Below are 27,491 nucleotides of genomic sequence, written 5' to 3' on the forward strand. Positions count from 1 at the left end.
CCATAAAGTCGAGCCCACCTTGTGGGTGACCTTGGACATTGATTACAGATGTCCATGACCATCAGCAGTCAAGCTCAGCACCAACTGCACTGATCTAGAACAGAGTGAGAAAAAACTCTGCCCCGATGGACACCTGGTCATGGCTTTAGTTGTAAGAGAGTCAGCAGAAGACAAAGCAACCAGAAACTGGGAGGAAGGACTGGCTCAGGAGTTTGCTCTGCTGCTGCTCACTGAGTCCGAATGACTCTAGAAGCAGAGACGACTGAGGTGGTGGAAGGTTTGGAATTTCGGTTTCTGGAAATCCAGGGTTTAATGTAGCCTTTCCAATCACTGGAACTCATCAGGTCCTCCAACTCAGGTGGTGAAAAGCAAAGAGGGTAGACAAGCATTCCCCAAAAGGTCTTTCACACCAAAGTATGGTTTGTAGCTCTGTTCTTTGCCAAGGGGTTTCCCAGCTCCCTGGAGCCAAAGCTCCCCTTCTGCTTCTTTGCTGACTGTCACTGGAAACTGGCCATTTTCCACCCTCAAGGTGGCTGGACTCAGGAGTGCAGTGACACTGTTGATCTGGGCTCTGTGCCCTGTCTGTCCACATGACCCCCAACCAGGGAACCCATCTGTCAGTCAGCAAGCCTCAAGAGCCTCCGTTTGCTTCTGTCCCCCTGCCTCCAAAGCCCCTGGGCCAAAATGAACACGATCTTTAGCAGAGGGCTTCTTCTCCACAAGGTCTGCTCAAGACTTCCTCTGCAACTGTGTTGGGGGAATAAATTGCCTGTCACCTACACCCCTGCATGGGTGACTCACCTTCCAGAGAAAGTGCTCTGCTCACCTAAGCAAAGCTGCCTGGAAAATGACGAAGGCACCTATCAAATGTAGTCTGTGGGGCCAACCAGCTACTGAGCCGGGCCAGACACACTCTACCTCTCACCTCCAGACTGAAGTCAAGTGCAGAGCTGCCACTCCAGGCCTGCTGGTTTCATTTTCATCTGAACATGATGCCTGACATCCGGTGATCTATTTTTTTCTAAAAACTAGGTTCACTTTAGAAATGACTCTTAGGCCATCAAGACAGCTTCCCCAAGAGAAAACAAAATGTTATTTAAAGGGAACATCAGCCTGGTAGGAGCCTATATTTTTGTTTTGTATTAAAAAGGGGGAAAAAAATAATTTAGAATGTAATGTGAAATTGGTCCTTCCCCGCCCCTTGGCTGATTCAAAGAGAACTCTGCAAATCCCTGACTACAGACCCGGGGCCCCCAGACGTGATACTGGTGATAAATCGACATAGTTATAAGAGGAAAGGATGGTGAGCTGGGGGTGCCACGTGGTGGTGGGAACCCTACTCCACAGAACCGAAATTTCCCTCCTAGTCACCCAAACACAGAGGGACAAGTCCTTGTCAACTTATCTTCTACACAGTATTTTCCTTTTTTTTCATGTCCGGAGTTAAGGTTGGGACCCATTTCACCGCCTGGAGGACACAAGAAAGCCCTAGAGAGGCCCAGCTCTGCCCCTGGCTCAGGGTCCTGGGAGGTCCTACTGAGAAAATGACTCTGCCTTGTCAGGCCATCCCAGCTGTCCTGACATCATCTTACAGAAAACAGATCTAGTCACTCTGGTAACTCGCAACTACTATTACTGCTCTTACTACTGTTATTACCAATGTTTACAACCAAACAACAACAACAACAACAACAACAACAACACAACACCACTTACAGCCGTTGCGTTTTGTGGCTTATGATGTGCCAGGCACTGAGCTCAGCACTTTATAGATACCCTCTCGTTTTCTACTCAAAACAACCCCATGAAGTGTTTCTGATCCCATTTACAGATGAGGCACCTGATGCTTAGAGAAGTGAAGTGATTTGCTTGAGGTCACACAGGCAGACAGTGGCAGACCTGGACCTCAACAGCGTCTGTCTGACCTGACAGCCTAAACTCCACATTTGACGATGAGACACCGTGGACCTGCTCTATTGCTCTGGGCAGTAGAGGCAAATCGCTTCTGACTTAATTTTTGCATCTATAAGATGGGAATGAACGGACCCATCCAGAGGATACGCTATTCATCTTTCAGCCTTTTATTAATAATTATTGTGAATAATTGATATTAATAATTGTTAATGACGCATTAATATTAATACTTATTAACATAGATAGATAAAGCTGTTACATTCAAAATTGACATATTTTGGAGAAAAAAACCCAGCTTATCCTTTCATGAGTAAGTTAGTAGAAAAAGCAGTAAACTAGACGTCAAGAAACGTGGGTTTAGATTCTGGGCATGACACTAATTTCCTGAGTAATCTCATCCACTTTATTTCTCCCATGAGGCTAATATTTGTCTGGGTTTTTCTTTATACACGTATTGTGAGAAAACACAAAAAAGTGGATACGAAAAAAAAGTGGCTGCAAAGTACCATTACTCTTGATGCCATATAATTTCAACGGATATATATCAGGAGGACAAGGGATTAAAGGATATAAAATACCAAGACGGGAAGAGAATTCTTTAAACTAGAATACAAAGAAGGGCACACAGGCCGCTGAGGAAAAATGTCTTTTCTCTGCATTGTCACCTGGGTAGTAAAACAAGCCCACAACTAAGGACCCCGTATCCAACATACTTCAATGTCTCGCTCAGCTCAACTGATATGTTCTACTACACAATTTGCCCTATGTTTGGCCTTCCATTTCTAATCTACTGCTTTCAACATTTCAGTCAGCATCACCCAGTACATGCAAAGCCTTCACACGTGCATCACTTTGAATGCTCATCCTGCCCCTTGAAGATGCTCACCCCCACTCCTTTCCTTTCCTAGGGATCTCGGCATGCAGAGGCCAGAGGGGCTGGCTGATCCTTAGAGTCCTCCCAAGGAACTCTTGGAATTGTCCCCCTTCCCGCCAATTTCACACTGGTGCCATCAAAAGTGCCCATAATGCTCAGATGTTTCCAGTTTAACTGAAATACTAAAATGGGGCAAACAGGAAGCATCAGACAAAACTGCGGTAGTGACTTATTAATCATGAAAGCAGAATTTTAGTTGCATTTTAACCTTTTGCCAGGAAAAAAAAAAACAGCTTCGAGATGATGGAAGCCATTGGTACAAATATGCTGCCTATATGTGTATCAAGCTGACTTATACTTTTAATTTAGTTTTGAACTCGGTTTTAAGATTTCTTAACTATATTCCCAGAAAGAACATCAGTCAAGTCAACCAACATGAATCTGTCAGCTCTTCATCATGGCAGACAGGCCTGTTAGGAAAGCTCATGTGCTGTCCACTGAGACAGGAAAAAAATAGGAAATTCAGAGTGACTTCACAGGCAAAAGTGATAAGACACTCTTAAGAGGGTGCCAACAACGAAGAAAACAACCCTGGAGGAAGCTTTGCCTCATTCACATCTCTATAGATCTCTCACTAGACCCTAGCCGGGATGAACTGTTATCACAAAAAAATCACAACAGTTGCCTGGAGTTGGACAACCAATCAGGGCGAGCCTGCTTCTCAACATTAAATGGTATACAAACACTCCAAGTGGATCACAAAGAAGTCAGTGTTCAACAGGAGAACCAAAATGAGGAAGCGAACCTCCATCTGTTGAGGCGAAACGGCCAACTAGACATTTTTGTTTAATAGATGAAGGCTTATTTGGCAGGGTCTCTCGTCTGTGCTGCTGCTCCCACAAACTCTAACAGTCAATACCAGGAGCAAAAAACCCCCTTCAGAACTGCTCCTTATAATCTGAAAACAGTCAGAAGATGACTTAAAGCTTGGCAACTTACTGCTGTTTGACTTTGCAAAAGTGCTGAGACATAGACCTGGGTATACATTTCTAAAATTTAAATCAGAGACATATTACTTTTACTTTGAGACCTTCTGAGAAGTTCACCACACCCTTCACAATAAATAAGGATGTCCTAAAGGTGTCTGAGAAACTCAGAGGTCTGGCATCGCTGCACCAAAGGAACTGACTTTGACATCACTTTAAAAAACACCAAAAGTAAATCCAAACACATCATAAGCAAGACAAGCACCTGTTCACTCACACTGAGAACATAAATACCACACCAAAAACTTTTCCCTCCTTCAGGCATCTAAGTCCCAGAATATAGTCCTGGACAAGGGGAAGGAGCCTGGGGAAGATTCCAGGGGCCCAGGTTCAAGTCCCCACCCCGAGTCCTAGCTATGAGGCTTAAGTCAAGATACATACCCCTTCCTCTTCCCAGACTCAAATGTCTCACCTATAAAACAGGACAATACTATCTATCTTATCACACAGATGTCTAAAGGAAGGGAGGCTACAGGTATGAAGATACTATAAAAAACACATTACTAATGTTAAGATACTATCTCCCTCTCATCTTTCACAAGGACCATGTTTCTAGTTAAGGGGTTTTCAACATTTTTCCTGGAATAAGCTTCAGATTGCTATTTAGTATTAGGCCCCACCTCTCATCATTTCATTTCACTTGCTTTTAGAGTTTTTAATCAAGTCACTGATGTTCACTGTCCCCCATTACACGACTGATTTCTGTCCCTTTTTTTCACTCATTCCCTCCACCCCATACTCATTCCCCAGTCCATTCTTTAGGACTGAGAGCAACATTTTAACTTTAATAAGGAAAGAAACGCTTTTACTGAAGTTACCCAGCACCAAAGAGGCTCCTGGGTAGATGGAACTCTGCACTGTACAAGTGTCCTCTATCTGCCTGGTGCCCAGTGGCTGCAGGTTGCCAGGGGCCATGATAGGCTTCCAAGATGGGAATACTATATCTGAACCGACAGCTAAAGTGCCGAGTGGAGCGGACAGAAGAATTAGAGAGGCGTCAGGGGAAGCAGGAGGATGCTGCGAGTGGCCACTGCTCCGCTGAATGCCAAGGACAGGCTCCGTTCCTTCTCTTCGCCTCGGGGTGTGTGACCCAAGAACTTTCCAGGGAAGGCCAGAGGGTTTCACTGCCAGGGCAGGTGAGAAGGCGCACAGACAGGGTGCACTTGTGCATTAGACACCTTCCGACTTGTGCCGAGGCGAGCCCCATCCTACAGGGAACCCAGGGAACGGAGCAGGAGGGGCAGGCCTGGCGGTGGGGGTAGCTGAGCGCGGGAGAATCGGGGTGTTGGAGAAGGGGAAGCAGGGCGCCCCTGCGCGCGCTTCGGGACAGCGTGTCGTCTTCTGGGGTGCGGGGCGAGCACGGCATGCGACGGTGGCCCTGCCAGCGTGAGGGAGCGCTGGCGGCCGGCTGCCAGGGCCGAGGGCCCGCGCGCAAGTGGGTCCGACTGGCCGCGCCGCCGACCCCCATTATTCTGGGGCGACGGGCCAGGCCGCAGACCGGCCCCAGGCTGAGGGGCGACCCATCCCCAGTGCTTCCTGCTCTGAGACCCGGGGTGCCCCCCAGTCACCTACCGGCCGAGCGCCGATCTCCCCAACCAGCGATTGTCGTGCTCCCCTTGCCCGCGTTCTCCCGCCGCCGGTCGCCGACCGCTGCGCTCTGGGCCCACAGTCGCCCAGCCCCACAGTCGGCCCGCCCCAGCCTCGGACCCCGCCTCCTTATCGCCCTGGCCACGCCCCCCCCAGCGGCTGCCAGTATGCCTCGCTTCGCGCCTCCTAGCTTTGGCCTCACCTCTACCCTTTCGCTCCGCCCACCTCTCCAATCTAACCAATGAGCCGGCGCGTCCCGGCTAGCCTCGTCATACCGCTCCTAGCAACGATTGGTTAGCTAGGCTTCGTTTACAGAAATGGGCACTATTTCCGGACAATATTTATAGTGAAGACATTGCTGGGCAGACGGGTTGACAGAAGGCGGAGGCGGCCGGGGGTTCGGTCTAACTACACATGCGCGCTCGGCTTCTGGCAGTTTTTTTTATGGGTTGCGTTCTTCGGGAGGTTACGGGAAGGAAGAGTGACTGTGCGCATGCGTGGGCACTCCCAGCCTCGGACTTCTATTACCTTGGAGACGGAGAGGCGCTCTGCCTCCTTGGCCAGGTTCTTTTTACTCTTTGCTCGAGGCCTTGGCGACTAAGGCAGGTGGCAGGGGTGGGGGGAGGGAACACGGTTAGAAATACTTTTATTGAGCACTTACTCTATGCTCAGCGCTGTAGAGTCCCTGAGGACGAGTAAGACAGGTTCTAGTGCCTGCCCTCGAGAAGCTTGGGGAGCCAAGGGCCTACACAGGTCAGACCTGTGTGTTGGAAGCCAAGTCTGATGAGAGCATGAGGATGGCATGGTGCAATCTCTTCCCACAGTAGGAGAAGCTACGTGGTGTGAGCGCTGCATGAAGCATCCCCTCGGAGGGTTTCCAGGTTACAGAGCCGGAAAGAAGAGTAGTGCTTTCCCTAAGGAAAAAGAGGCCTGAATGAAATCTGAATGGGCAAGATGTCAACAGCGGCTCTTTCTGAAAGGGGACTGCCGTGGGGGGGCATTTAGGGGAGAGATGGATATTTTTCATTCCTAATTTTGCTTTTCTGTATTTTCCAGTGTTTCCACAGTAAGCTTGTATTTTATTTGTAATGAAGAAAAAAAACCCAAACTTTAAAAATTTGTGAAATGAAAGATATTCCCCTACCTGGGCACCCCATCCCCCATCGGTGGTCCACAGCAGGCAGAGTGGTAACTGGCTTTAGTAGTGGGAGTAGGTAGGCCCCATCCGAGGCTGTTGGGAGGTAAGGATCACCTCATTGCTGGAAGTGTTGGAGCAAAGACCTGCTCAGGACCACTTTTCAGATAGTCCTTGGTAGTTCAAAGCCTATTTCTGGAGATCTGCACCCAACAGACCTCTTCTTTGTTGGGGAATAGGGAAGTCCATTTATTTAGGCAAGGGTCAGAAACTCACAACCTAAGGGCCTCAGATCATATATAGGTTCTATTTGGCCTGCCCAAGGTTTTTTAAATTTGAATTTGAATGCCTTAGGGCAGAGCCTGCAGTTCCTCACAGCCCCTGCCCCAGCCATTTAACCTTATGTCATCTGTCTGGCCCCTGAGGCATTTGAGGTTGTGGCTCTGATAGAGCCCATGTTTTAGAGCTGGACAGTCTCTGGTGCATACACTGGCTCTGCCACCGACCAGCTTGCAAGATGGTGGGTCAGAAAGAAGCTGGGAGCCCCTAAAACTCCTTCCAACCCCAGGGTTTTTCATTTCAGTGACTCAGGGAGAGGTAGAGGCCAGATGGTGGGTTACAGGTTGGTATGAACAAGCCTGGATGCAGAGAGCTTGCCTCTCCCACCACCTGTTTGCCTCTGGGCACATCACTTCTCAGGAAAGACGTGGGCAGAGGCCCAGGTCTGCAGATGCTCCCTGGCTCGTCTTTGCCTTCTCCCTCTATCACCATTCCTTCTTTAGAACACCGAGTGCCCATGTACTTTACCCAGCTTCTCTTGGCATTTCTCTGGGTCCTTTCTTGCCCTCACCCACCCTATCAAGATTATCCACCTTTAAATCTATCCGTTAACACTAATATGTATTAGTTGGAGAGAGTGAACGTGGTGACCCAAAGCTGCAACTCCCAAGAAGGAATTTCACATCAAGCTGCAGAGGAGGAACAAACCACTATAGGCTAGTGAGGAAAGTATATGGGATAAGCAGCCCTCGAGGTTTCAGCTACTTTTCTTAGGCCTTTCCAAGCCCCACCATGTGTGGGGTGAGGTGAGAAACTGAGTCTCTGAGCCTTGAATTGCTTGTACCTTCTGGAAAGAGAGCTTCAGGGCAAAATTACTTTCTTCCAGCCCAGCCAGTTAAGTCACGTCAACCTGGGAAGGCTTCTAGCCCTGAGTCACTTGTGCAGCCCCAGCTCTGCTTTAAAAAAATAAATCGACATTTATAGGGTGACTCACATCTGGAGCAGTGAGCCAGGTTCTCAGCATTCAAGAATTTCTACATCCCACCTCAGCGGTTCAAGTCTGGAAAAGTAAATGGGTAAGACTGTGCTCTTTCAAAAAGAATAGCAGCTTCTGTTTTTTTGAGAGTTTACAAAAAAGAAGCCAGACACTTCTAAGTGCTTTATGTGCAGCATAACCTCACTGGATATTCACTCTAGTGCAGAGTTTCCCAAACTGGCACCATTGACATTTTGGATTGGAATAATTCTTTGTTGTGGGAGGCTGTCATATATGCTATAGGGTGTTTAAGAGCATTCCTGGCCTCTGCTTACTAGATGCCAGTAACATCACCCCCCTAAACCCAGTTGTGACAACAAAAAATATCTTCAGACATTGCCAAATGTCCCCAAGGGAACAAAATTGCCCCTAGTTGAGAACCCTTGCAATCTAACCCCATGGAGTAGGTACTATTATTATCATCCTTATTTCACAGATGAGCAAACTGTGCCTCAGAGGGAAGTAACCTCCCAAAGGTCACTTTGCCGCAACAGAAGACCTAGTATTCAAACCAGGTATGACCCCAGGGCCCCTCTTCTCCTACACACAGAACTCTACATAGGGACTTTGGGCTTCAAGGAGCCGGTTGCCCACAGGGCACATAGTTCTGTAGAAGATGAAGAGTGAGTGAATTTTGTGTATCAGTGAAAGAATGCTATCCTTAGATCATTTTTTTTTTTTTCTGTTTTCTTTGGAAGAAATAAAATTATATTCTGTTTTTTTTTACTGCCTTAGTCAGCACAGTTCATGGTGGCCAGCCATGCTTAGTGAGAAAGTGGCTAGTGAATCATCTGAGTGTCTGTCAACCTCAGGCCCCAAATTCCTGTGAGATCCCGAAGTTACACTTGAGCAGAATGCAGATGTGAGGCTGAGCTCAGAGCTGACTGGGGGTTGGGAGCAGATGTTCCTGAAGGAGAGGAAATTTTACTTTCCTAATCAGGGGCCATCCCGAGGCTGCAGCTGTGGTACCGTCACTGCCCTCCTTGGCTTGGATCTGCCCCATTGCTGTCATGCAGTCTAGAGATGTAGGGAGAAAGAAGAGGGAATGGACGCAGGCAGTGGTGTGCTGGAGCTCTTTCCCTACTCTGATCAGTGGCGATTGCAGGTTGGTAGCTTGAAATCGGACCTGATAGGAGTATTTACATCATAGAAATTGGCAAACAGTATAAACCAGAGGCACCCACCCCCAAGCTGATTGTCGAACATTTATCAGCACATCATTGCATGCAGATTCTGGACCCTGACTACCCTTCACCAATTCTGCCCCCATGGGGAGGTGGAAGGGGGCACAATCAGCCATAGAGCTGTTGGAGAAGAGGAGGGGCCGTGTGATGTGAGTGAGGAGAAGAGAGGCCAATCTCTGCAAAGGGTGAAGTTACCAGTGGAGGTCTCTGGGGCGCTGGGAAAAAATGCCTTACCAAGAGCAGGTCCTGGGCATACCTTTCTGAGATCCCTCCCAAATTTGAAGCCTTCTTAGGGAGCTCTGGGTTAAGGCTTTACTCAAATTCTTCTCACTGCCTGACTGGGCATCCCCTCCTAACTCACTTCCCTGCCTCCAGCTGCCTCACCATACTATGCATCCTCATCCCTTCTGGTGGATTTAATCCTCTTAAGAGCCCACTGAGGTCATGTGTTCCACCTGCAATGTCCCCACATCTCCTGCCCTTCACCTCCTCCCCATTTAGCGTCTTCCTCTCAGTCTCCACATGTGATCAAGTCTCTGCAGCCTAAAAACACGAATAAAGAAAGGATCTTTCCCCTGTCCTGGCTTTCCCTTACACTATTGGCCCAACATTTTCCTTCTTCTCAACTCCCAAACTTTTTGGTACTCCGGTCTTCGCTTCATCTCCTCCTTGCGGCTACCCCTTGCAGTCTGGTTTCTGACCACCACCCCTTCTCTTCATGGACACCCACTAATTGCCTCCTAGTCAGAGGACCTTACCGCAGCTTTATACTGCAGCCAGCCACAAAGAGATGCACAGAGCACCTCCTGTGTCAGGCTCTGGGAAGGGAGTGCAGAACTTCCAGACCAGTCTAGTAGGTGGGTAGACCTTGAACAAGTGACTACTGATGAGGACTTAAGTCATTCCAGGTGATGACATTGATGAGAGGATGGATAGAGTGTATTGTATCAGGCAGGGCACAACTGGGGAAGCAGAACTCACTCTTGAATTTTTAGATAAGGAATTTAATGCAAGAATTGGTCACGCAGGATGGAAGAGCTGAGAAGCTCAGCTGGAGATGGCAAGGTAACCAGGAATCCATTACTAACCCTGGGTTGGAGGGACTTGAGGGGGAAGCAGTGTAGTCAGTGGCTGGGGGCCGGGGTCACTTGGAAGAAGTTGGAACCACAGAGGTGACACAAGTAGTTCCATAGACACCACTCAAGAGTGAGAGGGTGAAGATTCTCTTTTCTTTCCACTCTCTGGTCTCCCGCCAGAGCTTCTCATTGGCCCTGGAGCCTGCAGGGTTCAGTTACCTGGAGTGCAGAGCAGAGAAGGTAAGACCTATGGGAGGCCACACAACCCAGGACTAGCACAGGTATGAGATGCGAGAGGATATGGGGGACTAACTTAGTGGAGGGGGCTCAGAAAAGACCTGAAAGGTGAAGGGGACTTAGAAGGGAAAATATTCCGAGCAATCACTGACATTTTTATTATTTTTTTAGAGCAGTTTTAGGTTCATAGCAAAATTGAGCAGAGATGTCTCATATCCAACCCCCAGCCCACTCACATGCGTAGCCTCTCCCACGATCATCCTCCTCCACCAGAGTGGTACCTTTATTATGACTGATGAACCTACATTAACATAGTCACCCAAAGTCCATAGTTTTCATTATAGTTCACTCTTGGTGTTGTGCATTCTGTGAATTTGCATAAATGTATAATGACATAGAGTCATCATCATAGTATCATACAGAGTCCTCTCACTGCCCTAAAAATCCTCTGTGCTCTGCCTATTCATTCCTTCCTCCTCTCTCAACCCCTGGCAAACACTGATCTTTTTACTGTCTCCATAGTAATAAATAAATAAATTGTGATCCATCCAGATAATGAAATAGGACATAGCACTAAAAAGCAATGAGCTCTTAAGCCATGAAAAGACAGAGAGGAAGCTTAAATGAATATTACTAAGTGAAGAAAGCCAATCTGAAAAGGCTACATACTGTATGATTCCAGTTATATGACAATCTGGAAAATGCAAAACTACAGAGATAGTAAGAAGATCACTGGTATTTTGGGCCCATCTTCTTCCTGAGGCTTCAGAGATACCGTACTTTCTGTCTCTCTTTCTTTCTCCCATTCTTAAAGATTGAGGCACTCCCCAAGTTTCAGTTTTAAGCCCCTCATTCTCTCCTTGGGGGTTCTTATCCACTGCTAACTTCATTTAATCGTTCAACAAACATTAATTGAGAATCTATTTTGTGCCAGGTACTTGATTAGGCCCCTGTGACACAGAGAGAGATGATTGAGTCAGAGGCATGCTCTCAAGGAAGAGACAGACAAGATTGCAATACAACGTCGAGGGTAGAAGGAAGCTTTGGGTGAGGTAAGAATACATAGAAGAGATCAAAGAAGGCTTCCTGGAGGGGATGCTTGAGCTGATTGCTGCCAGGTACACTGGCAGTAAGCCAGGTGAAGGAGGCAGAAAGGGCATTCTGGCAGAAGAAATAACATGTGCAAATACATGGAGACAAGGGACATATTAAGATATTTGGGGAATCAGGATGTGGGATGCAAGGGACGAGGAAAGAGAGAGTCATTCTGGCCCTGAGGCTGTGATTTGGATTGTAGAGGGCCTTGTAGGCCATACTTAGTAGGCTGAGCCAGGGGAAAGACAAATAACATTTCTGGAATGGAATTTTAGAGACATTTCTCTGTTTGCAATGTGGAAGGGTTGTATGTTGAGGGTGCACAGGCTACAGACAAGGAGGCCGACTGGAGGCTTTGCAGTAAGAGGTGATGGTGGTTAAACGAGGGAAGTACAAGAAGATGGGGAGCCAGGATAGATGAACAAAATACAGAGAGATTCAGAATTGAGAAAATAAGTCAGATGACAGGGCATGGATGGAAGATGGGAGGGGCGATTCTGGGATGCTGCTACTGAGGTCAGGAGCCATAGGCGACAGGTTTGGGAAGAGGAAGAAATGTCAGCTTTGGACACAGTGTAGCCATCTTGGCTCTTGGCTCTGACTTCCAAATTAACACCTTCAGCTCTGACCTCGATCCTGCGCTCTGAACTGGAATGTCCAGGGGCCCATAAAGCAATTCTACTTCTAGCCACATGACATTTCTACCTCTACATAGTGCCCCAAATCTGTTCCTCGCCCACCTCCCTCTGTTAATGTCATCACCACCAAGCCCAGGGGTCTCCATAGCCTCTTCTTGCCCTCTCACCCCAAGCCATGTCAACTCTATCTCCATAATGTGTCTGTGGCCCCCTGTGTCTCCCCTTTATCGTGATGTCTCACCATTGCCTCTTGCTTACTGTCATTTCATTCCAATCCTTCCTGTTGCCTGTTATATCACTTCCTTGCTCAACGCTTTCAGTGGCTCCCCATTGCTTACAAATAAGTACGAGCTCTCAAGGTCCTCACAGTCCAGCCTCAACTTATCTATTTTTGCTCTTTCCACAACTTCCCTGCAGACACCCTTCAGTACCTCTTACCATTGCCCCAAACCACCCTGTACATTGTGAGGCTGTCTCGCAGACTGAAATGCACCCCTCCTCCTCTGCCTGTCAAAGCACCCCCATCCCTCAAGGCCCTGATGAAATGTTTCCTCTCCAGACATCACATTTCCCAGTTAACTGCCTGCCTTCGTGCTCTTAACGGACAGTGAGCACTTGCGGGCAGCTTCTAATCACCCCGTGGTGAGGTGGCATTCAGTAAATGTATGTGGAACTGAATTGGCTTAAAAAGCCCATTCCTTAGATCAAGAACCTGCTGTGGCTCCTTGTCAGCTGCAGAAGCCTGTTCCTGTGGCTTCCCAGATTTCATCTTAGGTATCTAACCTACTCCCTCATTGTTTCCCCAAATATGTCCATGTTCGATTTCAACTTCCCTGCCTTCCTTTCCCTTACTACCAGGGGAGATAAGTTATACATACTAATAGCTAATGTAATGCTAGTTTAAAATACTGCAATATCTTTTGCTCATGGGTTATCCTGCCTATCTTTTAAGATTGGAATCCTAATTTTGTTCAGATTGGTAAAACTGCTCAGTTTTAAATGCTTCCCGGGCTCCCTTGCAGCTAGGATGGCCATGTGACAAAATTCTGCCCAGTAAGATGTACATGGAAGTCCCTGGGTGGGGCTACAGGGAAAACTTGTTAAAGAGGTCCAACCTAGGTGGCACATGTCCTTCTGTCTTTTGTCCTCTGTCTGTCTTATCATCCTTCTTCAGTGTGGAATTGCCAGGAGGTGTAGCAGCCAGTGTTTGAGCATAAGAATGATAACTTTATTCTCTGATGGCGGAGCAGAAAGCTAGATGGGCTCTGAGTCCCCAGTGGCCTCGAGAGACCATCATACAACCAGGAACTGCCTATTCCATAGGAACCTCTAGCTTCTGGCTATGTGATGAAGCCATTGCAGTTCGGTTTCTATGGCATGCAGTACTGACTGGTATGGTGAGATTTGTAGAATTTATCCAACTTGAGAAACCCCAACAGTGAAAAATGGCCTCAGAATGAAATCACACTTAATATGTAATAAGTTTATGCTTATGAGGGATTGTGTATCATGTGGAACAGTAAAGAATGACAGGTCTGTAGCCCAGGTCAGTTGAGCGTGCCACTCCTATTTTCTGAGAAAGGGAACCTCATGGGAAAAACTGTGGAAGGAGACAAATGACTTAATGGGCTGGAGAAGATGCTGGAATGTCAGTCAAGGACTACTTCTGTGCTGATAGGTGATGAAGACCAAGATATGTTTTACCCAATTAAGATAAAAGATGCTCAAATTAGGTGGAGGGAAAACCCAGGTGTTAAGATTTAGAGATTAGAACGGATGTCAGTCTGTGCTGTCAGAAAATCTGTATCATCCTGATAGAGTTTCCTATAAACCACAGTTTCCCAAAGTGGGTTCCCCAGCGGCACACTGGAGGTGGGTGAGGTGGGTGGCCCACAGCTTTAAGTAACATCGGATCTCATGCTGAGAAAGTTGTTCTCTTTCTAATTCTTCTTTTTTACACTGTCTGTTCCTTGAATAGTTGGTATGTGTGCTTTATATACATTTCAAAAGAGTGTGCTCCAGTTTCCCCTCTTTTGAGGCAACCATTCTTACCAGTTTCTTGTGTGTTTTTCAAGATACGTTTTATCATTTACTAACACATAAATTCATATAGCCTCTTTAAAAAAAAAAATTGGAATCATGCTATAAACGACTGCTGTGCACCTTGCTTATATCACTTTACACATCAGTGAGTTCTATATAGTACATATAGAGCTGTCTCGTCCTACTCCATTGTATGGCTGGTATATGATTTACCTGGTCCCCTTACCTGATTCCATTCATTTCCTATTATAAGAATTGTTGCAGTAAATATCTGCACCTATTTCATTTTACATATTAATTAATTCATGCATTCAACAAATATTTACTGAGTACCTACTGTGTACCAGGCCTGCTCTAGGCACAGGGTAGATCTGTGAACATAATAGACCTTGCATCAAGGAGCTGCCGTAGGATAAATCCCTAGAAGCTGGTCATACTTTCCTTCAATCCTTCTAATGAAGTCAAGAAGAAAGACTCATTTTGGTGAGAATGTCTCACTTTAGTGCCAAATGTCTTTAATACCTCTCTCTAACTCTTGCTAATCTTTCAAATAGAGAGTGTTGGTCTCAGGATTAGAGCCTTTGGCGGCCAAAGAGCCTAACTAGAGTTTAATAATAATGTTTGGTTTTTACTGGATTTATTTTTACATAGCAGATGATACTGATTTTTCCATCTAGAGCCAAAGTATGAAGGTTCCTTTCAAAGCACGAAGGTTCCTTTCAAAATAATTTAAGTTAACAAAAAGTAAAGGTGAGTCAATTTAAAGAATGTTAAATAAATAACAACATAGATGGAATTCAGAGGTGGAAAAAACCCATGAAAGTGATATGCAAATGACTGAGGTTAGGAAATCACTGATGTAAACAAAGCCAGGAGAGAAAAAGGGAGGCTCTTGATAAAAGAGGTAGTTGACATTTATTTTTGTATCCTCGCTCGTCTTTAGTGTTGAAAAATGGCCCTGCCTCCATGTTTCTTCCTAGGTAGCCTATTTGTTTATCATTTATTATTTGCTTGGTAATTCCAATGCTTAGATTTCACCGAATTTTTGGTCATTACTTTTTTTTTTTTTTTTTTTAATGAACTGTTATCAATTAGAATTCTTTCAGACAATCTCTTTCTCTTGAATTCCCCAGATGCCCCAGCCTCTTTGTCATTGCTGGCTCTGGAGATATTCAGAGACTCCTCTGCCAGGGGCATTCATGCAGCATCCTTAGTCAGATTTTCATAATCTGGCTGGGGCTTGCTCAATAATTCATTTAAAATATAATATGATGAAACAACTAAACCCAAATAGGCCTTTGAGGAGATTTCAAAGCCAGAACCTTCTCAACAATCCCGCAATCACCAGCGGGCCTGTAATCACCCACAGCTTGTTAGCTACAGACACAAACAATTAGCTTAGTGGTTGCAAATGTAAACGAGTGCTTTTCATACATGTGCTCTTTATGCCTAGTAGATGGTAGTAAGTTGGTAGCAGTGCTTGTCAGCTGTGGTCAGAGGATGGGTGGTGCCTCAAGGCCCTGGGGCAGAGAACCTTTGTGGTGGGACATGAGAGGAGTCAGGGTCCAGTGGAGGGGTCACGTTGGGGGTGAAGGCAAGCAGAGCTGTATGCACCGAAGGAGCATCTGGGCGTTTGGAGGTTGAGGAACTACAAAAAGTAAGGTCATCCATTAGCAGTTAAATCTTCAAGCTCTGAAATCTGGTGGAGATGAACTGCAGATAATTAATTACTGAGGACCTACCATGTACCAGAGCAATAAAAGTAAATAATGTCTTACTATGAAAATAGTTTTAACCTCTTGGACCCCTAGAAAGAATCCTGGGGACTTTCAGGGGTCCCTGGACCATACTTTGAGGATCGCTGTACTAATGCATTTAACTTTTCCAAACAGCCCAATGAGGCAGGTTTCTAATTATTGTGATTTTACAGATGGGGAAACTGAGGCACAGAGGAGTTAAGTAACTTACCCAAGGGCACTTAGGTAGAGAGTGGCAGTCGGGATTCAAAGAAAGTCAGTTTATAGAGGTGAGATTGAGTCAGTGACTGTCATTAGATGTGTGATCTTGGGGAAAATCAGCCTCCCTGAGCTTGGGATATTGTCACTTGATTCACCCACTGTCATCTTCTAAGTTGAGTTAGACTTGACTTCCTACCTGATAAGTTCCTCTTCATCTGTGCTTCTTTAGCATTCTCTCTTTTTTCTGCCCACATAGCACTATATGCCACATTCTTTTGCGGCATTCTTTAATTGTCCCCATTGGATCGTATGCTCCATGAGGGCAGTCACCACATCAACTTTGATTCAGTTTTCTCATCAGGGTCTGGAACAGGAGCTGGAAAATCTTTGTTGAAGAAAGAAATGAATAAATAAATGCAGAGGCATTTCTCATGAAGGCAGGATGTATTCCATTCTACCCAGAATTCTCTGTGGCTCCAGGGAGGGAGAGGAATGGTCTGGGAGGGGAAGGGGGTTATAGTGTACTTGTATACACTTGCCCAAGCCTGTTGTGTCATTGTAATCACAGGACTGATCACAGGCTAAGAAAAGCCTCCTCTTAAATTCTCTAAAACAATTCGATTATCCCCTTTTTGCCTGGAGTCACTTCTACTACTCAGTCTTCCCACCACAGACACTCAGTTTAACAGTCCCTCTAGATATTCTTTTTCCTTTTCGAAAATTCTACATCTCCCCTTGTGCTGCTGTGGGGTGGGATGGGGAGTTCTCTGCCTTTTTTCTTCATATTCTGGGTTTTGTATGTTAGCAACTCTTCTACCCTTTCCTAGAAGTTAAACCTTTTGGTTTCATCAGCTATAGAAAGGATCAGGGACACAAGGATGAAGCTCTGGTTCCAGTGCCCCCACACCACCTGGTGCCTAATTAATGTCTGCACTTCCAGAGGTTGGGGACTCTCGGGAGATGCAGTCTTCCAGGTGAGAACAGTTAGATGGAGGCTATCTCTCTGGGCTGGAGCCTCTCAGCTTCCTCTTTCACTATCTATACGGTCCTTTCCAGCAGTGACCTTCTAGGATTCTCAGAAGTCGTTGAGGAGAAGTGTAATTGTGGGGGAGGGAGGTAGGCAGCACAGAGACAATCAGCCAGGATTCTGCATGGAAGGTCATGAGGCTGAGCTCCGGCACCAGAAACCTTTAAGAAGAAGCAAAAAGGAACTGAGAAAACAGCCAGGAGTCTGCTCAGCCTGGAGTTCCTGGAATTCTGCTTTGTGTGCGAGCTCCAGCAGCAGCCAAGGCCCCTCTGACTAACAGGAGATGAGAATGGGAAGCGAGAGGTTGGGTGGAGAGGCAGTTTGGCCTGACAGCTCTCCCAAGCACTGCCAGCCCCACAGACTGGCTCCAGGTTTCCTCCCGGGGGCGGGGGGCAACTGGGTCTCCCCAGAACCTCACCCATAAGGGTGGGTGGCCGGCTGCCTTCCTGCTGTGCAAGAGGCCAGACAAATCTATAAGTTAGGTTCTATAAGTTAGGTTCTCTTCCCACCCAGGATCAAGCTCTCTGCCCACCTGATCTGGGGTAGGCAACGAAACTGAGGCTGTTATCTCTTGGCTATCTTTAAAACATGACCCTTACCCGGGCAGGAACAACTGACACCCCCCGCTGCCACAGCTCTTTTTTTATGATTTCATTAGTTGTCATCTTGAAAGGTACTGTGACCTTGGCCTGGGCCACAGGACTGATGGATTTCAGTAAAGGGGCGGAGGAGGAGGGAGCAGGAACGGCAGTGCGGGCAGGGTGGGTGGGGTTCAGCTGAGATCAGAGCCATGCCTGAGGTTGCAGGATCCATTTTCATCCTTCCACCCAGCATCAGTGCAGGTGAAATCTTGCTAAAATAAGAATCAGGGGTCGCCTTGGTGTACTCTCACTTCTTATACCGTATCACGAGAGTCGTTCACATATCTGTCTCCCCTTCTAACTTGTGAGGACACAGGGCTGGGTTGTACTCAACTCTGTATGCCGGTGTCCTGCAATGGGCCTGGCACTCGGGAAAGGCTCAATAGGTATTACATGAATGAATGAGTGAATGAATGAAGGAGTGAAACCATAAACATGAAGATGGCAGTCAAGGGCGGGATGTTGTCGGGAGGAGGCAGTACAGTCAAGAGGAGCTAAAAGCAAAGGCAGATTGGGGAGGGGGCATGGATGCATGTGTCCTGTTGCTACTTACTGTGTTTCAGGGGCTCAGAGCAGCTTCTTCCTCCTCCTCCTCCTCCTTCCACCCCCACCCCCTGCTCCCACCCCAGCTGCCCTGGTTTCTAAATGCTCAGATAAGGTGGTTAATCCATCCATTCAACAAATATTTATTGAGTGCCTGCCCTGACAAGCCCTGGGTTCTGTTCTGCATGATTGGGGATGAGACCTACATATTGCTTGCCTCAGGGAGCTCCCAATCTAGTGACAGTAAATAAATAATTACGATAAGCTGTGACAAGCTCTGTGAACTGGTAGTCTCATAGAGCTAGGGTGAGTGTATAATTTATTATCCTAAATAGGACACTTTTGAGAGTAAGAGTTTCACAGGAAGCCGATTCTGTCTGAGATGGAGATTCGTGTGCAGAAAGTTCATGAGGAGTGTTTTGGGGATCAACACCTGTGGAAAGAAAGGGACAGAAGCCAGACTGGGCAGAGAGAGAAATTGAGATGTGACACAGACTCACTGAAGGCCTCAGTCAACCCCACGGGGGGCTCAGAGATGAGATGGCCTTGCAGCCTCGTCACCAGTTGGGGGAAGGGCGCTTGACTTTTATACTATCGTGTTGATCAGTCACTGGATCCTGGCCGTCTGTGGAAGGAGGTGTGACCTTGAGTGAGGCTGTTTTCTTCGATTCCTAAAGAAGGCTGACAGCTGAAGGCATCTTCCGGCAGCATTCCTGACAACTGGGGATTTGGGTTGTGCCTCATAGCATCTGCCGCCCAGGCACCGATGACAACTATGTGCAGACAATAGGCGTAAATCAGGCTGCCTCAGGTGCCCACAGCAGGAGCATCTGCTGGGTCTTTCGGCTGGAACCCTGTGTCATCGCAGGGTGGCATGAAGCTCTGGGCCACAGGAACGAGCTCAGGGCTTGCTCGGTCTGTAATCTCTTCATCGCTAGCTCTCCTCCATCCCCTCGCCTGTTTCCTTTGCGTTTTAGGACCATTTCTGGCTTTACATCATTCGCTTTTCATTTGTCCTATCATTTAATTATTCTCACACCCACATCCAAACTGTCAGGGAGTCCTTTCACTGTTCCCTCTAAGACAGAGCTCCCAGCCGTTCACTTTCTCCATTCGTACCACCTTCACCACCACCTCTCTCCTATCTGCCGACGTTGATTTGGTTGTGAACCCAGGTGGCCAACAGCCTGAAGCTGCTAAAAAGACAGATGACAATGTGAGTAAGGAAAAAAAAAAAAAACACCAAAGAAGCCCCCCAAATCTTCATGGATTCAAAAAACATATTTGATCTGAAAAGATCAACACATGACCTGAAAGTTGAAGATATTCCCTCTTAAGAATGAATTGAGCGGCAGGAGAGCCCAGTGGTTAGCGGCGTGGCTCCTAAGGCTGGAAGGCCTGGTTTTGTTTTCTCTACATCTGTTTTCTTGTCTGTAAAACAGGAGTGATGATGACAGAACTATTGTGCAGGGCTGTTTGGAGAAGTAACGAGTCACGTGGGTAAGGCATTTAGAACAGTACCAGGGGCACATGCGAAGTGCTTTGCCAGGGTTAGCTAGTAGTATTACCTCTGAGCTGCTGTCTTGGTCCACATTCAGCCTGGCAGATGTGGCTGTTGGTGCCCCTTCTGGTCCCCATCTTCCGTCTGTTCCTGCCTCCAACACTCTCTACCCAACCCCCACATGGAATCATGTATCCATTCAACAAATATTTCTTGAGTGTCTACCCCCGTACCGGGCACAGAACTCTTGTTTTATTCTTCTACATCCCACAAGTCCGTGAGCTAGTTGGCAGGCTGCCCTGGATTTGCTTCTGCTGGAGATGGGATGCTCTGTGTCTTTCTCTTTCTTATTGATGCTCAGGGTCACCCAGATGAAAAGCCAGTTTTTGTGGGGCCCAGTCTATCTTCCCTTTCAGACCTTCAGCTGCTGGCTGAGAGCGAGCATCATGGATGACCCTCTGGACCCTTCCTCCAGGACCTGAGATGGCTCTGTAGTAGAGGAGGCCCTATGCAGCACAGAACCCTGCTCTCCCACAGGGCTGCATTGTCCATGTAGTTCCGACCTTGGCTGTGGCCTTGTGTACTCTTGGCCTGTGCCTCCTCTTCTTGGATGTCCCTCCCAATCTCAGCAAGGCTCTGAAAGGGATGAGGGAGGAGTAAATCAGAGAGCAGGTGGAAGAAAGGAGTGAGGCCAAGTGAGGCAAGAGAGGTTGAAAGGGAAGAAGGGTGAGAGGATGCTGATGACGAAATAATGCATCGTTGCCTTGATCCACATAATAACCCTATGAGGTCAGCACCATTATAATCCTCATTTCACATGCGGAGTCTGAGGCAAAGGTGGGTTATGAAACTTGCCCAAAGATAGTGGCTTGTGAGCGGCAGAGCTAGAATTTGAACTCAGAGATGCCCTGGAAGGGGAAGGGTCCCAGAGGGCTGTGAGATGGCTGTGGTGTGGGCACAGCTTGGCATTGGTCATTTCCTATCTCCGGGACCAGAGGCGAGGCATTTAGTCTCACTTTCCTCCATGGCAAAATAGGAGTCGTGACAATGAAGTTACACAAGGACAGAGCCCTTCACAGGACAGGGAGGCAATGAACGGATGCTGTTGTAATTGTAGCCCCTGGTCACCAGTCCTATTGTGCTGTCAGCGGAGGGGTCTTTATGGTTGACAAAACTCTTTCTGCTTCCATCTCAGCCTGACTTGGATCCTCTTAGCAGGTGGGCAGGCACTACAGAGCCTCCCTCTCTGTGTCATAGATGAGCACACTGAAGCTCAGGAGATCAGAGCTGCAGAGGTCTGTGGACGAAAAAAAAAAGCGGTTCCCCTCTGGGTCCTGGAGCCCAGTGCGGCTTGCCTGCCCACCCCTCCTCCCTCAGCCATTGAGCCCATCAGCTCAGCTGGGATCTGTTGGCCCATATCTGGTCCCCATGTCCCTTTCCAGCAGCAGCCTGACCTCGTCTACTTACAGAAAAACAGGAAGCCGGGCTCTGCCAGGAATCAGAACACACCCTTCCTCGGCTCTGGGCTGTGAGGACACTGCGATGGTGGGGGGCTCTGGAGGCAGGACGGGGCACAGGGTATGGGGTAGGGGCTCTGCGGGCCAAGCCAGGGTGGCCAGGGCCTCACCGCTTTGCCAAAGGGCTTGGCTCGGTAGGCTGGGTCTGCTCTGGCCTGGCTTTGCTTAGCCTCCAGGGGACAAGAGGACTCAAGGAGGGCTCCCATGTGGGGACAGAATTCTGGGGTACCAGGGCCACATAAGACTTTGCCCTTTGTGGACTCCTTCCTCCACAAAAAAATATTTAAAAGTATATTATACAACTGCATTAGTATAAAGATAAATATACATGTTTATATGTTCATTATTATTTTATTCAATTTATCTTCTGATTTTAAAAGAAATTAAAATGAAAACATTCTCATCGGCCCCTAAAAGTATCGTGGGCCCTGTGCCTGAAAGATAAGTCAGCCTCATGGGGAAAACTCCTAGCACTTTTCTGTGCAGTAGAAACTGTTCCCTCCTCTCCCCCCCGCCCCCACCTCCATGGCCACATAGCAGGGGGTAGCACTCAGCTCAGACTTGAGAGGGGAAGGCCTGGCTCAGCCTAGCAATAGAACCTCGCTGAGCCTCAGTTCTGTCTTCTGTGGAATGGGAGAATGAAAACATCTGCATCCGATGCTCTTATGAGATGATCCTGTGCAAAGTGTCTGGCCCAGGGCCTGCCCCGAAGGGCCCCTACTGTTTTCGCAGTGTAAGTGAGCCTCAGAGCTCGAGGTAGACCACAGCAGCTGCAAGGCGCCTAGTGTGGGGTGAGGGGACATCCCCAGGGTTCCTGCATCTTTAACTTTTCCCTCCTCTCCTGTCTGTCCCTCACAGACCCCTGCTTCTGAGTCAGACCCAAGGCAGCAATGAACTAGAGAATCATGTGAATCCAGCTCACAACCACTTGCACCCCATCGCCTCCTCAGTCCTCACAAAAACCCCATGAGGAGTATCTTATGTGATCATTCACCCTGTTTATTCAGAGAGGATATCAACCATCAGAAAGGTTAGGGTGCATTGTCCAAGGCCACACGGCTCGCAGACACAATGCTGGGACAAAGATTTAGATCTGACACCCCAAGATGTTCATGTCAACCATTGTCTGTCTGTGTATCAGGGGAAGGGGGCTCTTGTGACAATGTAGGCTGCAAGGATTGGAGTGACTGTGGAAGGGCTCAGGACCATGCTGGGGTAGCTGACAGGGGGCTCATAAGGGCAGCAGGTCTGTAGTTGTCTCCCACAGGGCTCCCCGAGGAGCTGGGCTTTGTGCCCTGCTCTGGGCCTGGACCAGGACCCGCTCAGCCGTTCCTTGGCTGGGGCTCCAGGTGGACCCCGCCCCCTTCCTGTGCTCCTGCGCCTCTTCACTGGCTGTTTCCTTCCTGGCAACACAGGCTAGGCACCTACTGGGTGCAGAACCCGGGGAAGGAAATGGCTTAAGGAAACAGCCACTATGTTACATCAGAGTTTAGAGTCTTCTTTAATTTTAACCTTTTTATTGGAAGACAGTTTACTATCTTCAAATATACATCATCTCACAAGTAGAAATACAGTGAAAAGCTGCTATTCATGTTAGATTTCAGTGAAGAATACTGAGGCCCCAGATGAAGAAGTTCTAGCCCACGAATAATACTGTTTAAGCGCAAAAAGTGACTCCTGTGTAGTGTCCAGAGAACGCTTTTCAAAGACCTTGAAGAAGAGATTTAATTTCCAGCTGGCAGGGATAGAGTTTGGATTACGGTTTTCATTTCTGTGATGTTTCTGATTAAAACCTTCTAGCTCCTCTGACTGAGTTAAGCCACTTTGGTCTTGTGATTTTGGTATTTCCTAAGAATCTGAGCTGCGGCTGGGTAACAAATGTGCTCCTCAGCTCTGTACCCATGGACTCTGTGGGCTGGTGGCTTGAGATGACACTGGTCTAGCCCCTTCTTTGCCAGAGGAGGTTGAGGATAGGAGTGAGGAGGACAGGTCACCCATCTGGTAGGTACTGAGACTGACAGTGAATCTGCTCGCTGGGAGGTGGTCTCGTAATGACCCAAAGCTGATTCTGTCACTGGTCTCCCTGAAACCCTCAGAGGCCTTCTCTGGCTCTCCCAGTAGAGGGGGAGGCTGAGCAGACTGCTCAGGCCCCTCCCCAGCCCAGCAGGGCCATACTCCCTGCCCTGGGGAACCAGGCTGGCTCCTTCTCCAGGTCTCACTTCCTCACTGCCCACCACTCTGATTGAAGCAGGCCTTGCCATTACTCCCCATTCCAGCCTTCTGTTGGCCTCCTTCATGGACTTCAGCGTCTGGAAATGACCCATTTATGTGCACAAGTGTTTGAGTGGAGTTTTTGAATAGAGTCCATTTGCTTCATTGGGTTGCAAGCTCCCTGAGGGTGGGTGGGACCTTGTCCTGTCCTCCTCACCACTCTACACCCAGAGCTCAGCTCACTGCCCAGCCCACAAAAGGCACCCAGGAAATATCTGTTGACGCTATTACTGGATTTAAGCATAGAATATTAATCCATTATAATGACTTCAACAAATATTTACTGGAAGATTGGCTTAGGAGCCTCTCAGACCAGGGTTCCTGTTCCATCTCAACAAGTCTCAGGTTTGTCGCCTTCAAAGTGCGGACAATAATGGCACCTGGATCGTGAGGCAGCTGTGGGGAAAATGAGGCAAAAGCACAGAAAGCACTTAGCGGAACACCTGGCAGGCCTGGCAGGGCAGAGCACACACTCGATAAACGTGAGCTGCTGCGATGAGGGTTCCCTCTGGTGACAGGGATGGGTGGGAATGAGGGCTGAGAACCTATTGCACAAGATCTCACAGCTTCGTCTACATAAATGGTGGACATTCATCACGTCAACCACAGCTGTTTCCCTCCCCGCCATCGCTGGCATCCTATGATTTAGAATGGTTTTACATGGCTCTGAAACTTGGCTGTATGTTGGAATCAAAGGGGAGTTTTTAAAAAAATCTCACTGCCTGAATTCAGCATCAGAGATTCTGATGTAATTGATCTGGGGTGCGGCCTGGACAGCAGGACTGTTAAATGACCCCAGGTAATTCTACCGTGCAGCCAAGGATGAGAACCATTGCCTTACTCCAGGTGTGACTTCGGGGGCCTCCTAACTTCTCACCACTTTCTTCCCAACTGCCTGAAATTCATTTGACACAGCACAAAGACTTTTCATGGCACAATAGAGATAAATGACTTAAAATGCAAAGGACGAATTCAGTAGAGAAATGGCTGAATCTCTTTCCTATACACTCCATCAGTCAGCTGTCAGATACTTTTCTGCCTTCCTAGCAGGAAGGGGATTAGAGCAGAGGGGCCGGGCCCTGGTAGTGGGAAGGCAAAGGGAGATAGGAACTGGGGTCTGGAGACCCACGTCCTAACCTCAGCTTTGCCACTGTGTTAATATGGACAAATCACCTCTCTCCCCGGACCCTGGGTCTCAGTTCCCCCTCCATGAAATGACACTCCTTTGACAGCCAGCATCCTACAGCTAGGGCCAATTCCACAATCCCTCAGGACCAGCCTGCCTGCAGTCCTAAAGCCTGCACATTCATGTAGCTCCCCTGGACTCTAGCTTGCCCTTCTTTCTGAAGTTTATTTGTTTAACACAATCAAGCTATTATAAAGCATAATTCTCAGAAGATATCACTGTGCTATTGAGGTTATGAAGCAACTCAAAGTAAACTTATGAGATGTTGACAAGTAGAGGTCGTGGGGGATCGCCTTTTTATTGCATAGACGAGAATCTTCTATAATCAACTGGAGGCTTATCTGTAGTTAGATGTTGCCTAAGAGAGTGAAAATGTTTTCCTCTTTTGAGCAAGGCAGTGTGGAGCCACTGTAATAATCTTTTTATACAAGTTATTTAAAGGGAACCCTGTTCTTGTTCCTATGGTCACCAATTAATTGACAAGATTTTATAGTTCTTGGAAAAAAAAAGATAAATGGAAATTCCAAGAAAGAGGCAGGAGTCTTATAAAGCACTTTTAAGGAGATGCAGGGATGAATAGAGCTGAGGCAGGGGAATGTCTTGGAACCAGCCTGAAGGGTGCACCCAGGAAGGTGTCCCTGGGCGGCCACTCTTGCCTTTCAGATTTTTTTCCGAGGTCAGGGCTGAGGGCCTCCCAACTACAGAGCCCACTCAGGCCATGATGCTTGCACAAATCACAGACATCTAGCGCCAGCCCAATCAGGCTCAAGCCCAACTTATTTGAATGTTAGCACTTGCACATTTGAGGTCAAGCTCTGTTGGACACAGAGAGGAAGGGTATTTGGGAAAGGACAGACTTTTTCCAGAAATTCTCTGGCACCCAGCCCCCTCCCCCCAATTCAGAGTTGGGAGCATATCCAAAGTAAGGCAACCTCACAGACTGCTCAGATACCCTAAAAAAGCTTTCTAGATAAAATCCACTCAATCACCTAAAAATACATATAGACAGACCGAGTCTCTCTGTGCCTAGTACTGGGTTAGATGTGCAAATCATAGTCGGGAGGTGAGTAAACTTGGCATCATTCCTTTGCTCTGCCTGCGAGGGAGTTGAATGATTCTGTGTTCCAGGCACTGTGAATTCAGACTGGGGGCTCAGAGGTGAGGAAGACCCGACCCTACTGTGGAGGGGTTCACAGTTCATGGGGGAGACAGGAACAGACCTCGCTCGACTATCCTGCTGCCCTGGGGCTGGACCCCAACTGGACAGACCCTGGCTCTTGGTCCCACTCACAGTGATTCTTAAGCTTCCTCTACACTATTATGCCCTCCCATATCCCGCTGGCTGCCTGATGGGCTATCTCGTCAACCCAGCCTCCAGATAATAATTTATCTTGATTATTGAGTTTTTTTGGCACCTCTTGAAATTTTGCTCTTGAGGCAAATGCATAACTCATCTAACCCTATTTGAGGCCCGGACAGACCTCTTACTGATGGCCACACATATACAAGCAGCTGCAGGCTAGAGGCGTGAGTGCTTGGAACAAAGCCCCATGAGAGTTTTGAGTAATTCTGGGGGCAGTGTTTCCCGAAGTATGCTCTGTGAAGCATCAATTCTATGGGGTGCTCCTCCAAAAGTAAAAGATTTTGAGGACAAAAGTATTTGGGAAATGGCGCATACTCTAGCCTGCCCCTTAGATGGGCACAATGGACATGAACACACTGAAGCCTCTGAGACTCCTGTATGAAGAAACATCACTTTTTTAGCCCATCCTCTGTGGCTGCATAGCTGGGTCAGCTCGGGCAAGTCTATTAATGTTTCTTAAAGTAAAATGAGGGACCGTCATCTCAGAATCTCTTGGGAGTACTTGTCTGAAATACAGACTGCCCAGCTCTGCTTCAGACTTTCTGAGCCAGAGTCTTTGGAGCCAGGACCCAGGACTCTGCTTTGAACCAGCGTTGATTGTGATGCATGCTCAAGCTGAGAACCCAGGACAAATCTTCCCAGGCCTTGGCCTTATCTCAGAATGTTGTAAAGATCAAGACATGAGCTTGACCAAAATATTAGTGATAAAAACAGAAACTAGGAATAGTAAAGAACTTCCTCAACTTGATAAAGGACATCTTTACCCACAGTTAACATATTTAATGACGAGAAACTGAATGAGCTCCCTTTAAAATAAAAAATGAAACAAAGATGTCCACTCTTGCCTATTCTATTCAATATACACTGAGTGAAGAGTAAAATGATAGTGGCTGGGGGGCTAGGAGAGGGGGAAATGTGGAATTGTTCAATAGGTATAAAGTTTTAGTTATGCAAGATGAAAAAGTTAGAGATCTGCTGTACAACATAGTGACTATAGTTAATGATACTGTGTTGTCCACTAAAAATTTTATTAAGAGGATAGATCTCATGTTAACTGTTCTGACCACCAGAAAGAAAACACGAGGACACAAAAGAGCTTTTTTGGAGGTGATGGATATGTTTATTACCTTTTTTGTGGTGATGGTTTCACAGGTGTACGCATATGTCCAAATTCATCAAGTTGCATACATTAAATATCTGCAGTTTTGTCTACAGCCATACCATCCTGAACGTGCCCAATCTCGTCTGACCTCGGAAACTAAGCAGAGTTGGGCCTGGTTAGTACTTGGATGGGAAACCACCTAGGAATACCAGGTGCTGTAGATTTAAATAAATAAATA

At 47.4% G+C, this 27,491-nt stretch overlaps 1 protein-coding gene, 1 long non-coding RNA gene and 1 other non-coding gene across 7 annotated transcripts in view; 2 read left to right on the plus strand and 1 right to left on the minus strand.

Moving 5' to 3' along the window:
• The window catches only part of MAP3K14 (mitogen-activated protein kinase kinase kinase 14), a 41,494-nt gene extending 35,959 nt beyond the window's left edge, over positions 1–5,535 (minus strand). The window contains exon 1 of one of the 3 annotated variants that reach the window (XM_015588093.2): positions 5,407–5,535. The gene's annotated coding sequence lies outside the window, so the exon portion shown is untranslated. The remainder of the gene's footprint in view (positions 1–5,406) is intronic. The other 2 variants (XM_006910150.3, XM_015588094.2) reach the window with 2 other exon arrangements.
• Positions 5,536–5,829: 294 nt separating this feature from the next.
• The window catches only part of LOC112478441, a 24,943-nt gene continuing 3,281 nt past the window's right edge, over positions 5,830–27,491 (plus strand). For 2 of the 3 annotated variants that reach the window (XR_003045831.1, XR_003045832.1), the window contains exons 1-3: positions 5,830–5,985; positions 7,820–7,911; positions 8,308–8,386. This is a non-coding gene — a long non-coding RNA (uncharacterized LOC112478441). Of the gene's footprint in view, positions 5,986–7,819; positions 7,912–8,307; positions 8,387–11,302; positions 11,337–27,491 lie in introns of those variants that run through there. The other variant, XR_003045833.1, reaches the window with a different exon arrangement.
• Positions 27,359–27,477, plus strand: LOC112478455. The gene has a single exon (XR_003045836.1). It is a non-coding gene; the product is annotated as a 5S ribosomal RNA (ribosomal RNA).

The sequence above is a fragment of the Pteropus alecto genome, unplaced genomic scaffold (assembly GCF_000325575.1).
Source record: "Pteropus alecto unplaced genomic scaffold, ASM32557v1 scaffold313, whole genome shotgun sequence".
NCBI classification, from domain to species: domain Eukaryota; kingdom Metazoa; phylum Chordata; class Mammalia; order Chiroptera; family Pteropodidae; genus Pteropus; species Pteropus alecto.